This window comes from Haemorhous mexicanus, chromosome 1 (genome assembly GCF_027477595.1).
Source record: "Haemorhous mexicanus isolate bHaeMex1 chromosome 1, bHaeMex1.pri, whole genome shotgun sequence".
In the NCBI taxonomy this organism is placed as follows: domain Eukaryota; kingdom Metazoa; phylum Chordata; class Aves; order Passeriformes; family Fringillidae; genus Haemorhous; species Haemorhous mexicanus.
In genome coordinates, this window is record NC_082341.1 from 83,370,191 (window position 1) to 83,382,466 (window position 12,276).

The window sequence follows — 12,276 nt, forward strand, 5'->3', positions numbered from 1 at the left end:
TGCACCTCCACTGCCTGCAGGGGAATCTCAGCTCCAGCACCTGGAGCACCTCCTCCCTCTCCTTCCTCACCCACCTTGGTGTCTGCAGGGCTGCTGCTCTCATGTATTCTCACTCCTCTCTTCTCTGGCCATAAATACTTTTGTGCAATGACTTTTTTTCTAGTTTGACAGCAGAGAGTTCAGCTCAACACAGATTCTTAGCATATTTTTGGTAGTGCTTATAGGAGTGATACCAAGATGCACAAAAACTTTGTAAAACAGTGGTCTGGGCTTCCTTTCAAGTCAAGAAAGACATAGATACCTCCTCATACTCTCATTGCTCTAGTCTGGCCTGAGTTCAACTAGCAACAAAACAGACTGTGAGGAGGGTGCTTTAGTGTCTGAATAAAATCACCAAAGTAACTAAGTTCAGTCAGGTTTGCAGTGTGTGCCTTAGTGTATGTGTGTGTTGGTTACTTGTTTCTATTTCTCAGTAACAAACACTCACGCATTTAATTTATTTTCTCTTTTGTCTTTGCCTACTACTGCTTCTATAGCCACTTTCAAGTTGTTAAGCATTTTGCTCTGTAACAATTCCAGATTACAAAGACTGGATTCAAACAGCTCCATCGAGTTCTTTCCTAACAGGCCACTGAATACAGTGTAGGAGCAACTGAGGAAAATACCACTTCAACTGGACTTGTAACTTTTATTGCTGCTATCAAATGATCTGACAGAAGTGCATGGCTGGGAAAATGCTTACAATATGTCAGGCAGCTTGTTAAGATGCTGACTCTTCCCTCCTACAAAACCCCCCTTGACAAGTACATCCACCTTACTGTGTTCACTGTCAGTCTTAGAGAGTGAAAAGGCAGAGAGCAAGTGAGATCTTGGTCACATAAATATGCTGTCTGTGCCTACCTAAAGGGGTAAATGAACTCTCATTGAAGACAGTCAAACACTTTATAAGAAAACCCATTACTGATCAGTCTTTTTTTTTTTTTTTTTGTTAATGTCTATTTAATTTATGTGCATTTTTTAGTGGATTTAAGACTTGCTCAAAGCAAAACAATAAGGTTCATACAGGGGTTTGCAGTAATTTAGATAAATCACTTTTTAAAAGTGACTTAGATGCTGGCCTACTTTGGGAATTTACTATTAAATAAAATTAAATAGCACGGACAATTCCACCACCACTTGGTAAGCTTCTTATAGGGCTCCTAGTGCTAGATCAGTGCCACAGAAATGTTGTCAGAGTTATGAGGACTTCACAGCTTGTTAAAACTCCTTTTAGAAATTGCAAAGGTCTAATTCTATGACAGCAGGAGATATGCCAAGTATCCTTTCTATCCACTCATCCCCCAAAAAAGGCCAGCACAAAACTGAAGTCTACATGAGCTCTATGTCCTGTGTTTTAGACTTCTTGGCAGTGATAAAGTCTCCCTTTTTCTCTCTCTCTCTCTCTCTATGTATGTGTGTGTGTGTTTGTGTGTGTGGTGTGTTTGTGCTCTTCCAAATTCCACTTGTACTGCTGGGTGATGTAGTAACACAGGAATTCAATATTAATGATTAGGGACAAGCAGACAGAGAGGAGCAACTAATGGATTGCTAATACATACCCTGGCTTAGTTTGAAGAGGTGTCTTGGGGCTAATATAAATAAAAATGAAAACTTAAATTAGTCTATATAAGAAAGTTGTATAAGGCAGCAGAATATATTACCATCCAAAGTAGAAGGGAAAAAGCAAACATTTTTATTATGCATTAATTTAAAAATCTGTGAATCTTGATTCAAATTTAATAGCCCTTACGTCTCAGGTTTGTAACTTTACATCATTTCAGTCTAAATTCTGACCTATGTAAGAGACCAGAGTTATTAATATTTCCTATTATTTCTACTCCTCAAACTTTATGACTGGATTTCTCCAAGGCATTCTTCATTCCCACTCTTATCTTCCTCTTCATTTTGAAAGTATCAGTTCAGGGAATTGGCTGAAAGATAGAAAAACAGACACATAAAAATTGTTTGACTGATGGTATTCATTGTAAAATACATTTTTTATTTTTCTTGGAGGAGATATGAAGGTGAATCAGGAAATGGATGGCATTTTCAGATCACATGAATCAGTACCCAAAAATTCATCATTTTCACCAAATATTTAACTACTTTTAGGGACTTGAGGTTAGATGGTCCTTATTTAGAATTCATAGAATAGCTTCTTTAACTGCCTTATCAGTCAGAGACTTTAATGGAAAGAAAGCAGCAATTACTAAAAATCAGGTCAGAGATTTATAAATGTAAGTGCACATTTATTTATATAGCTATGTTGAAAATATCTTATACATTCATAAAAACAAACCATTTTGTTTATAAAGAGCCTTAATAACAGATAGGCCATGAAAAATACTACTTTGTCTTTTGATCACAAATGGTAAACATAAACTGATCAGAAGAATGTATAGTTCTCAAAAGCCAGGTTTTAGACTCTCACCTAGCTTTTCCTATTTCGTAGATATTATGGAGACCAGTCAGCTTAACCTTTAAATACAGAACATAACGTGAGACAGTAACTTAATAGAAAACAACAAAGTTTGCAACTATTGACATTTACTTCCCTATTATTTCAAGGAAGAATTGCAATGGTGTCATTTGCTAGGACAATTTAAATGATGCTCATTCTGACCTTGCCCTGTGTCTTCTACTGGCCATACACAGCCTTTCCTGGCCTTCTTTTTAACAGTATACTTCCCTACCAGACCCATCTGAGGATGAGGATGGCAAACTTAAATCCTCTGGGTCATCCGTTTTCCTGGGATGAAGATGTCATTCCTATTTTTACATACAACGACAGCACAAGTCCCTGGTATTTAAATATGGCAGACTTGTGATGATCCAGCCTTGCAAGATGTTGCTCAATGCAGGTGGGAATGCAAAGGGCTCGCTCAACTCAAATGCAGCAGGGCAAATACTTTCCTGAATCTCAGTGGGAAAGAAGAAACAAACAGTAATGTAGAGCTGATGATTGGGTAAGTCAGGTAAATTCAAGACACCAGACTGCACAAACTCTTTGTTCTTAAGCATTGATTCAGGAAAGGGTGCTTTTTTGTATGCAACATTCTTCTGCCTGGTCTGCTCTGGAAAGGCTCTGGTCACCAGTAGGGTTTCTCCTCAGTAAAAAATGATGTGGTTAGAAAACACAAAAGTAGGCAATTAACTGTGAGACTTCAAAATTTTCCTCTGCCTGTTTTTCATGAATTAAACAAAAATGACTAATGTTTTCAATGGTCTGGAAAAAGTAACATGCAATAGTAATAAAGACTTTGAACTCTGTGATCATGAAGCAAGCAAAGTCCTTTTCCTATGATGGAAGTATAACTCAAGGTTCAATTTTACTGAAGATAATACCTTCTTCTTTTTCTATTTTTTTTTTCTTTTTAACCTGACAAACTTTCAATTTACTTATCTGTTTTTCTAAATGGTGAAAGAGATGTTTACTATCCAAGGTGCTTTTGATGGGTAATGTGAAGACAGGCCTTCCCTTATACTGTGACTTTCCCACCTAAACAGATGGAAATCCACCCCCTTCCCTGCTTTCTAACACTCTTTATATCCTGCCACCACAGGAATGAGCTGAAATCTGGCTTCCCACCAAACTGGCCAAAAGCCTGAAGGTACTGTGCAGCTTTTCCTCTTCCAACTGCAGTACCATGACTGCTTCCACATGCTGCCATCCCTTAATATGCTGGGTCTGTTTTGTTGGAAGGAGAGATTAAAAACTAACAGAGAGAAATATAACATCAGGAAAATACGAGGCAGAAAAGAAAGATGAGCTCCATACTGGAAGAAAAGCTGGATGGACTTGGTCTTTTCCCCTTCCTTAAATCAGATAGCAGAGCTTCTCCTGCTGCTTTCTCCCCTGCCCTTAGCATAATATTCCTAAATTATATTAGAATATCTTTATTTATTTTGGATATAGTAACACAATGAGGCTTAGCCTAGGATTGAGACACTGTGCAATTTATGAAGAAACAAAAACCATCAGCGCCTACTTGCAAGGGTACATCTGGGGATTGCATCACCTAAAATGCTGGGCTCACTCACTCAACTCATCTGGTTTAACTCTGTAACTTAGACATAACAGAGTTACATGTAATATTAAAAATGTTACAGTTTTTAGACTTAATTTCAAACGTGATTAATCTCACAGGCAGTTTCAGACATCTTTGCCCTCAAGCTTTTAAAATAAAATTAAATAAAATTAAGCATTGACATCATGACTATTCTTCCATGAAACTGGTACAGAACTATAAAGCGCATGACTAAATGCTCTGTGGGTGATATAGAGTCAATATGATTCCAGTGGAATTTTTCTCAGAATGCACTGTATGTCATTAACACAGTATGATATAAAGACATAAATGTGGTGAGTTTGGGGGTTTTGGATTGGTTTTTCTTTTTTTTTTTCACTTATATGCCTATTGTTTCATAGCCAAACTGCAGAGGAATTTTTAGAGGCTAAAATGTACATCACTCAGGTGGCTAGACTTTTGATAGGTTTTTTTGCTGGCAATTGGTTTTGGATACAGGGTGCTTACTTTTCACAGATAAAGTAGGTTTTTTTTTCACACAACAGTTGGAAAAACAAATATATCTCCTCTTTAAAAAGAAAGTCTAAAGGTATTGTAATAGGTGGAGGTACATAAGAAGTGTAGGACTTGCTGATCTGAAGATGTCTTAATAACATTCCAAAGAAGTTAACAGTGTGGGTATGTGAATCATCTTATATCTGCACTTACTTTGATGGCAATTTTTAGATGTAAAATGAATTCTTATATTTTCTGTACAAGTATTTTCTGGATCAGAAGGAAATAACATGAGAAAGTGACCCCAGATATTACAGTAATCACTTCTTAAACACTATTGTTATAAATAAGGAAACATCCTTGAGTGTCAGGGTTACATGACTTTATGAAAAAAAAAAAGTTTGGCCTTTCGTATTTGGGTTGGGTTTTTTTAATATCAAAAAGTAATCAGAAAGAATGTTCCAAATTCCGGGACTTCATTTTAATGATAATTTCCAACTTCTGTTAATGTTTCTACTTGAACAAGTTTCTTTTATGTCCTAGCCAAAGTAAAATTGAGCTCAAAGTTTAGGGCAATTTGGATTTGGAACATTTGGCTTGCTGATAAGTTTTGATGCTGGTTGTTTTAATTAGCTAATTTTTATAAGATTACTCTAGCATGGATGAATTCCATGGTTTTGTTTGTTTTAATAAACTCTTACTGCTTTTAGTCTTCTAAATTGCTTGGTCTTGCTGTGAACGACAAAAGTCAGTTTCTACTTCAGTTTGTAGTAGAAATGAGCAAATGCTGTCATAAAAGAAAAAAACCCGACTCTGATGGAATTAATTACAATGCACGCATGAACAGAAATAACCTCCTAGTTTAATGCAGGTGAGCTGACAAAACACAAAGGCATGCGCCGAAAACCCGGTGAGCGCGAAAATGCGAACGCACGTACCTGGGGAGATGCCTACGCGCCCCGGCTGCAGCCCCGCAGTGCCACGTCTCACTGTCCCACTCACGCCCCGGGACCTTTATAGGGGACTCTCCTAGGGCCTGGAAATGAACTTTTGGGGCTGACACGTCGATCGGGCCTCGGGGGGGAGGGAGGGGACTGGAGGGGGCGGAGAGGGACTCGCCGGAGGCTCTTACGTGGCGGCAGAAATGTCAGTACCCCACTCCCCCTCGCAGCGGGGTTAGGGCTGGCGCCGTTGCTGCGGGTCTCCTGTTGCCTACGCGATTGCTCTCTGGACCCTGGAAGCCCGGGGCCGGGACCCTGGGGCTGGCTGGCCGGCTGTGGCATGGCGTGAGAGGGGTGCGGAGAGCCGGCCGGCGCGCCGCTTGGGAGCTCCCGGGGCGCTCCCGTGCCCTTTCCGTCCCGGGGCAGCCGCTGGCGCCCAGCCCTCCTTCGCCTCCTCTATCTGCTGCTCCCCGGTTTTGGTACATTGCCCCGACACCGGAGCCCTGGGCAGCGGCCGGGAGCCCCTGCGGACCTGGCACCGGCGGCGCTGCCCGTGTACCACCGCCTCCCCTTCCCTCTTGCTGTCGCTCGCTGCAGCTCGCCAGGATTTGTTGTGCTTAGTTGTACTGGCGCTGAGGCGCCCCTGCTCAGATCTGATGGAAAAGGAGCAGCCTCGGGTCATGTTTTTGTGAGCTGAGGTGATTAAGGAATAAAAGGAAATAAAAATAAAAACCCCAAACCCCAAGGACAAATATCTCAACCAGTTGCAACTTCTCAGCTGGCCCGGAGGGGGGAGCGCGGGGGAGGGCAGGGAGTAATACGAGATCGCCCCAGCCTGGGGCAGCGCCGGCTGCGGGACGAGCCGAGCCGCGCACCGCACCGCATCGCCGGGGCCGGGCGGCCGTGGCTGCTCCGCCCCCGCGGCGGGGCGCTGGGTCCGGCCGCCGGGCGAGGCGCAGCTGCCGCGCTGCAAACTTGGTGAGAGCGAGCGGAGCACGGGCGGCTCGGCGGGGCTGCGGCCATGGCGGCGTGAGGCGGGGAGCGGGCATCAGCGCGGCGGCGGAGCCCCCGCCCGCCCGCGGCGAGCAGCCCACGGAGCCTCCAGGTAACCCTGCCGCCCCTATCCCCACCTCGCCGCAGCGGCGCTTTGGGAGCGCCGCGGGCATTGCGCGTTCCCGGCCGCCCTGTCCGTGACCGGGGCTGCCTCCCCGGTCCTCCACCGGCTGCGCCCCGGTGTCCGCCGGGCGCCCCGGGGGGCTCGGAGGCCGGGCGGGAGCGGCGCAGGGTGCCGGCAGGGGGAGCCGGCAGCGAGGCGGAGCACCACTGCCTCTGGGCTCCGGTGCCGGGGAGCGCAGCCGGCGCTCGGAGCCCGTCTCGGGCATTGCCCGGCCCCACCCCCGAAAGTCCACCGAGCCTTTCAGAACGGGCGGGCGTCCTCCCCGTAGACGGTGCTGTTCGCTCGGGACCAGAAAAAACAGACGGACAGGGAGCCGCATCTGCAGAGGGGCCGGAACCCGGACCGCGGGTGCCCCGCGCTGCGGGACCCCCGCGCCGCTCTTGCCCTCGGGGTCGCGCCCGCGGGAGCGCGTTCTCGCCCAGGAGAGTGAGGTGCGTTGCTGTCGCTGAGCCCTGGCTGCGGAGAGGCAGCCGCTGGCTTGGGAACGTTTCGGAGGGTTTTGTCACTCTTCAGCAAGTGAAGTTTGCTGAGGCTCATCTTCTGGTGAGAGAAGAAGTGGCGTGAAAGGCACCGTCAGTTGTCTGAGAAACGTGGGTCTTCACTGGGATGTTCGTGTGCTTTTATTGTCGCTGTTTTATTTAACTGCACTGTCTTCGGTCTGTAGCGTGACTGTATTTTGGCACTTTCTGAATTGGGGAGTTAGAGTTTACCATTCCACAACGATGCAGATGGAAACACCTCAGTCAATTGTATACATATATCGTTCTGTGAGGATTGCTTATCAGATAAATGACAATTATTAGGGTTTGTTGTATCATTCCAGATGCTGAGTCTGCATTGTAGATTGACACAACGATAATCTGCCCGGGATTATTCCTGGGGGGCAGCTGGAGTGGGGGGAGCTGTCAGTGCATCTGCTCCTCCAGCAATCCGGACTATTGGCAGGAGAGGTCTGTGCGTACAGGAACGTGCAGCCTTGTGAAGATGGTTAGAATTTGCAAGATTATAGCTGTGACAAACAAAACTAAAACGTGGTGTTAAAGTTATAGTGATAGGGTGTTCCGGGTGCCCTAAGGAAGTGCATCTGAAGGTCTTACTTTCTGAAAGCTGACTAACCACTCTTGGTTTGAATTTTGGTGTAAAAGCCTGATGTGGTGCTAGCCCAGCTAGAGTGATCTGCATCACTCTACATCACTAGATTTTTTTTTTTTTTTTCCATAGTGGAAATTGCACTCAAATTTTATTTCTAGGAGTTTGAGCATCTCCTGGTTGTTATATAAGGCTGACTCAGTTCAGTAAAGTTTGACTTAGAATTGTTGAACTTGCTGATGTCATATATGTAACACATAGTCAATCAAAAGTGTATTGCTGCCTTGAAAGGCTGATGTATGGCCTTGGCTACTTTGCTTAGTAGAGTGAAAGGTGTTGGTAAATTTCTGGATTTTGCGCTGTGTTCCCACCTTCCTCTCCAGCAGGTACCAATAATATAACTTTATTACATTTACTAAGGAATTAATCTCGTTTTCTCATTTTAATGCTGAACAGCTGTGAGGAGTCCTGCTGAGAGCTAAGGTTTTGCTCTGGAGTGTGGTAGTTTACTTCTCTGTTCAAGAGGTTCTTTTGAACTAAGTAGTGTAAACACTGGCTTCTGAGTTGTACTGCCTATTCCTTGGGATGTTGTTACAGATTTGTTTTGGTTGACAAAGCTGAAGGCATTAATATCTGAAGTGTCTCATTTCTTTTAATCTTTAACCAGTGCTGTTTTCATAAAATACTTACAGGTAGTAGGAGTGCCTGTGCACTTTGTAATGATCCATAAACATGGTTGTAGCACGTATGTTGTACTCATTTCCTGCTGGGCAGAGATGCAGAGGGTGGTAACTGTATTGCTGCTGTTTTCAGAAGAAAGAGTTGTGTGGTCGTTTGTTTTTCACTTTCTTTTCCCCCAGTTACTTAGTGAAACCACGTGGATTCTGCCTTCTGTTGATACAGTCTTGTACAAATACAGGATTTTCAATGAATGAAGTTCATTACTTTTCAGGGAGTAGCTGTACACTACAATCTGTGAACTGCAGAAATACAACACAATTCTCCTGCAAATTTTGGCTCTTATGTTAGAGGTTGCATGCAGGAATTCAGCCAAGGGAGCAGCTGAGCTCGTGGGGTGAGCAGGAGCAGAGAGACCCGTTTCTGCCCTCTGGTCTGCAACAGCTTTATCAGCAGTGTTGGCTGGGTCTGATTTCTGTGCTGCGGGACACGTAAGTGGATTGCTGATACTGCTATCAGTTGATAGTAGGTGTGTACTACCAGTACTATCTGTTGATAGTGGGGAGGAGGGTGTGTGAAATCTGATACTGTGCTACTTCATGTAAAGCAGTATCTAGTAATTGGTTAATGTGTTGTGATGATGGACTTCTGAATAGCAGTGAAATATGATTCAACTTTAGATTTAACATCTGGTTTATAAAATTCTGATATGCTTTTGATGTTTGGTAATGTATGTTCTGAAGTTACTATGGCTCCTGAGATGAATTGCTATTGCTGTGGCCATAATTATAGGAAGCAGCATGAGGAGCTTCTCCTTTTCTGTAACATCATTTTATGGAAATGTTTAATGGGCATTCTTGTCAATGCAGACTTCTCCAAATTATTGTTAATCAGTCTGTTTCTCTTTATTATCATCCTTTTATCCTCTCTGGCATGTGCATGCATTCCGATTTGGAAACAGTGTTAAGTTACAGCCCATGTGTTCGTTCTGTCCTAACGTGTTTTGCAAAGCTGTAGCTGCTTCCAAAGAACGAGTTCTTGGGGTTTTTTGGTTTTTTATTTTGTTCTGATTTGTCAAGCACTATAAACATTTTTCAAACTGACCCTTTTGAGGTATGTTTGCCAACTATTGGCGGTAGGCTGGATTTAATTTCCAGGCTGCAGCATTGCAGCTGTGACCCGTGAAAGGCAGGTGGCACTCTGCTATCTGCAGTTCTTACGGACACCTGGGGAATGCCACGGCCCGAGCTGTGCACTTCAGGTATGGTTTGCTGTTAAATCTGCTGCTGCTAAAATGGCAAATTGTTTTCAAAAAAAAAAAAAAAAGAGGTTAGGTCTTTTATTTTAGTTTTCTATATAAATATGTCCTATGATTTATTTAGGAAATTTGCCAGTTTGCATCTAAATATAGCACATTTGCTTAACATTTGTCAGGAAGGTAGCAAATGTAACCCAAATTAATGATCCCCAAACTGCAGTCTAATTAGTGTCCTCTTGATTTTTTGCTGGAATGTGTATTCTAAAGTATGAAACACTCAAATCTTTTGTCATTTAGTGGATTTGTTCATGCATCTGTTCTCAAATTTGTTTTTTCCCCACAGATACTTTGATGCAGTCCAGTTGTTTGCTGTGTAGTATCAGCTCTACATAATAAATATATTAATAAAATTAATCTCTGGAGAGGTTGATTTTGGAAGAAATTTCCTGGTGTCCCAGTATATATTAGAAAACCAGGCAACTCACAGAAAAGCTGATGTTTGTCAATGATAGTAGCAGGAGACTGGGGTTGATACTTAGTCTGCACTGAGGCCTTTGCAATGAAACTCTTGAGTTTAACTCGACTGTTGAAACTTATCTTTTCAAATATTATCATTTCTTTGCCAAGAGTTTGAATTACTTGTTCAGAAAGTTTAAATGCTGTGTAGCATGTTAGCTGTGCTATCATTTCCAGACTTATCTTCAATTAGCTTATCTGTTATGAAATTTCTTGCATGATAGCCATATAATACAGCTTTTCAATCCTTTTCCATTTTTTCTTTTTAAAATCAGGATATATCCTTGAGCTCCAGTATACGTTAGAATTGTTGAATCTTAATTTCTGACAGAACTTGTCAATCTTTTCATTGTTACCAAGGTCAGTAGTGGAGATTAGTTTCATTTAGGGGATGTTGATTGAGCAACTCTGAATTTTTGGCATAAAATATTCTGATTTTTTAAATTCCTTGCTAGAAGAATAGCAACGTGCATCCATTTTGCAGTATTTGTTTAGTTTAGGAGAAGCTCAGAGAAATTATAACTTTGAAAGTACTGAAATGCAGCTTTTTACTTTCCTCTCTCTTTGTAATACTGGGATACATTCTTAGGCATTACTAAATATATGTGATGAACAAATTAGAGCACATATGATGGCTGCAGGATTGGCTTATAATGTGAATTGGGTGGGCTGAAGAAAGGAAGTGCAGTTAGCTATCAGGCCTCTGTAGCTAGGGAGAGAATATTTTAATAATTTGGGGCCCTGTTCTTCTGACCCACAGTAATCTTATTGCAGAATCAGTCATTTCTGTTAGTGGTGAACTTTACAGACAAAGGCATGAGGATAAGTGTTTGTTTGTAGTTTTAAAAGTTATTAGGCAGTTGTTCTCCACTGTGTTTTCTTCAGCATACAGTCTCTTCAGAAGTTCTCGTTGCCTTTTTCTTTCACTCCTTATGTATGTTTTTTCACTGTGTCATTTTAGTGACCTGCTTTCACTGGAAACCCACAAACATTTGCATTGACAAATGTTTTGAAGGTCTCCCTGGGAGCATGGCTGAAACGACCTTCTTGTGGGAGAAAATGTATGGGATGAAACAATTTCTGTTGACCTTGTCTGATAGTGAAATCCCCAAGTACTTGAGGAAAAAATCCTGGCCTTGCCAATTATAGGAATATGGGTTGTGTGTATTGCTTTGTCTCTCTCAATGTGTGGCAGAGTTTTAGGGTGTCTTTACTGAGTAGTAAGTAGTAGTCAAAGCTGAAGACTGGAAAGAAATTATCCACAGTCGTTGGGCTGTTACATTAGTTGACATGAGTTCAGTTGCTAATGGTCTCTTCTCTTGATGGTCTTGCTTGCTTTCTCATTCTGAACTCGCAATGGGGATATATGGTTGTTTTCTTAGTTTTTGTCATATAAACTGTGTGTGTGTAGTCCAAATTTTAGCTCCTTCTCATGCTCCATTGCATGCTTTTCCTTGTTGGTTTTTAAATCTAAGCAATGACACAGTATGTACACAAAATTGTTACTAGTGTCACATGTTACATTACACAGTGCTGCAAAAAGGGACTCCTAGCTTAGCCGAAAGATGGGATCTCAGCTTTGGATAGTTTTCTGATAGTGCTCTTCAAGGTGTATCAGCCTGGGGTAGCTGAGAGCCTGCTGACTCCAGTGGTCCTCATCAGTAGCTCTGATGCGAAGGTTGCTAAAGATGATGTTGGTACTGTTGTTGTCTGTTGTGCTTGTTTTCTGACCCTGTAAATCCATGTCCTAGCTCTCACTTGATAAAATCCTTCAGAAAAAACCAGCCAAGCAGAGAACCCCCTTGATTCCTGTTCGCTGTTAACAACTTCTCTTTGTGCCCTGAGCACCGTGGTATGCCGTGATTCCTGAAGGCAGGCAGATATAGATGGAGGATGCTGTGCCATCAGAGTCAGAGAGTGTTCTTCTTGTTTGTTGTCCTCCTTGGAAATTCTGGGACTGTGTCAAACCATTGCCTGCTGCGTTCTTTCAGTTGTGCCAGTGTAGCTATTTATGTGGAACCAGAGTGTAAACAATATTAGGGAACTGATCCTCTT

At 42.8% G+C, this 12,276-nt stretch overlaps 1 protein-coding gene, 1 long non-coding RNA gene and 1 other non-coding gene across 11 annotated transcripts in view; 1 reads left to right on the plus strand and 2 right to left on the minus strand.

Annotated features, from left to right (window-relative positions):
- Positions 1-1,709: 1,709 nt before the first annotated feature.
- LOC132331490 (uncharacterized) lies at positions 1,710-6,179 on the minus strand. Its single transcript, XR_009487610.1, has 2 exons — positions 5,501-6,179; positions 1,710-1,970 (listed from the first exon to the last, which is right to left on the minus strand). It is a non-coding gene; the product is annotated as an uncharacterized LOC132331490 (long non-coding RNA).
- Positions 2,063-2,131, minus strand: LOC132339542 (small nucleolar RNA SNORD123). The gene has a single exon (XR_009489680.1). It is a non-coding gene; the product is annotated as a small nucleolar RNA SNORD123 (small nucleolar RNA).
- A 274-nt stretch (positions 6,180-6,453) lies between the features above and the next one.
- SEMA5A (semaphorin 5A) overlaps positions 6,454-12,276 on the plus strand; it is a 320,230-nt gene continuing 314,407 nt past the window's right edge. For 4 of the 9 annotated variants that reach the window (XM_059854936.1, XM_059854946.1, XM_059854910.1 and 1 more), the window contains exon 1: positions 6,454-6,608. The gene's annotated coding sequence lies outside the window, so the exon portion shown is untranslated. Of the gene's footprint in view, positions 6,609-6,891; positions 7,112-8,917; positions 8,939-12,276 lie in introns of those variants that run through there. The other 5 variants (XM_059854919.1, XM_059854978.1, XM_059854963.1 and 2 more) reach the window with 3 other exon arrangements.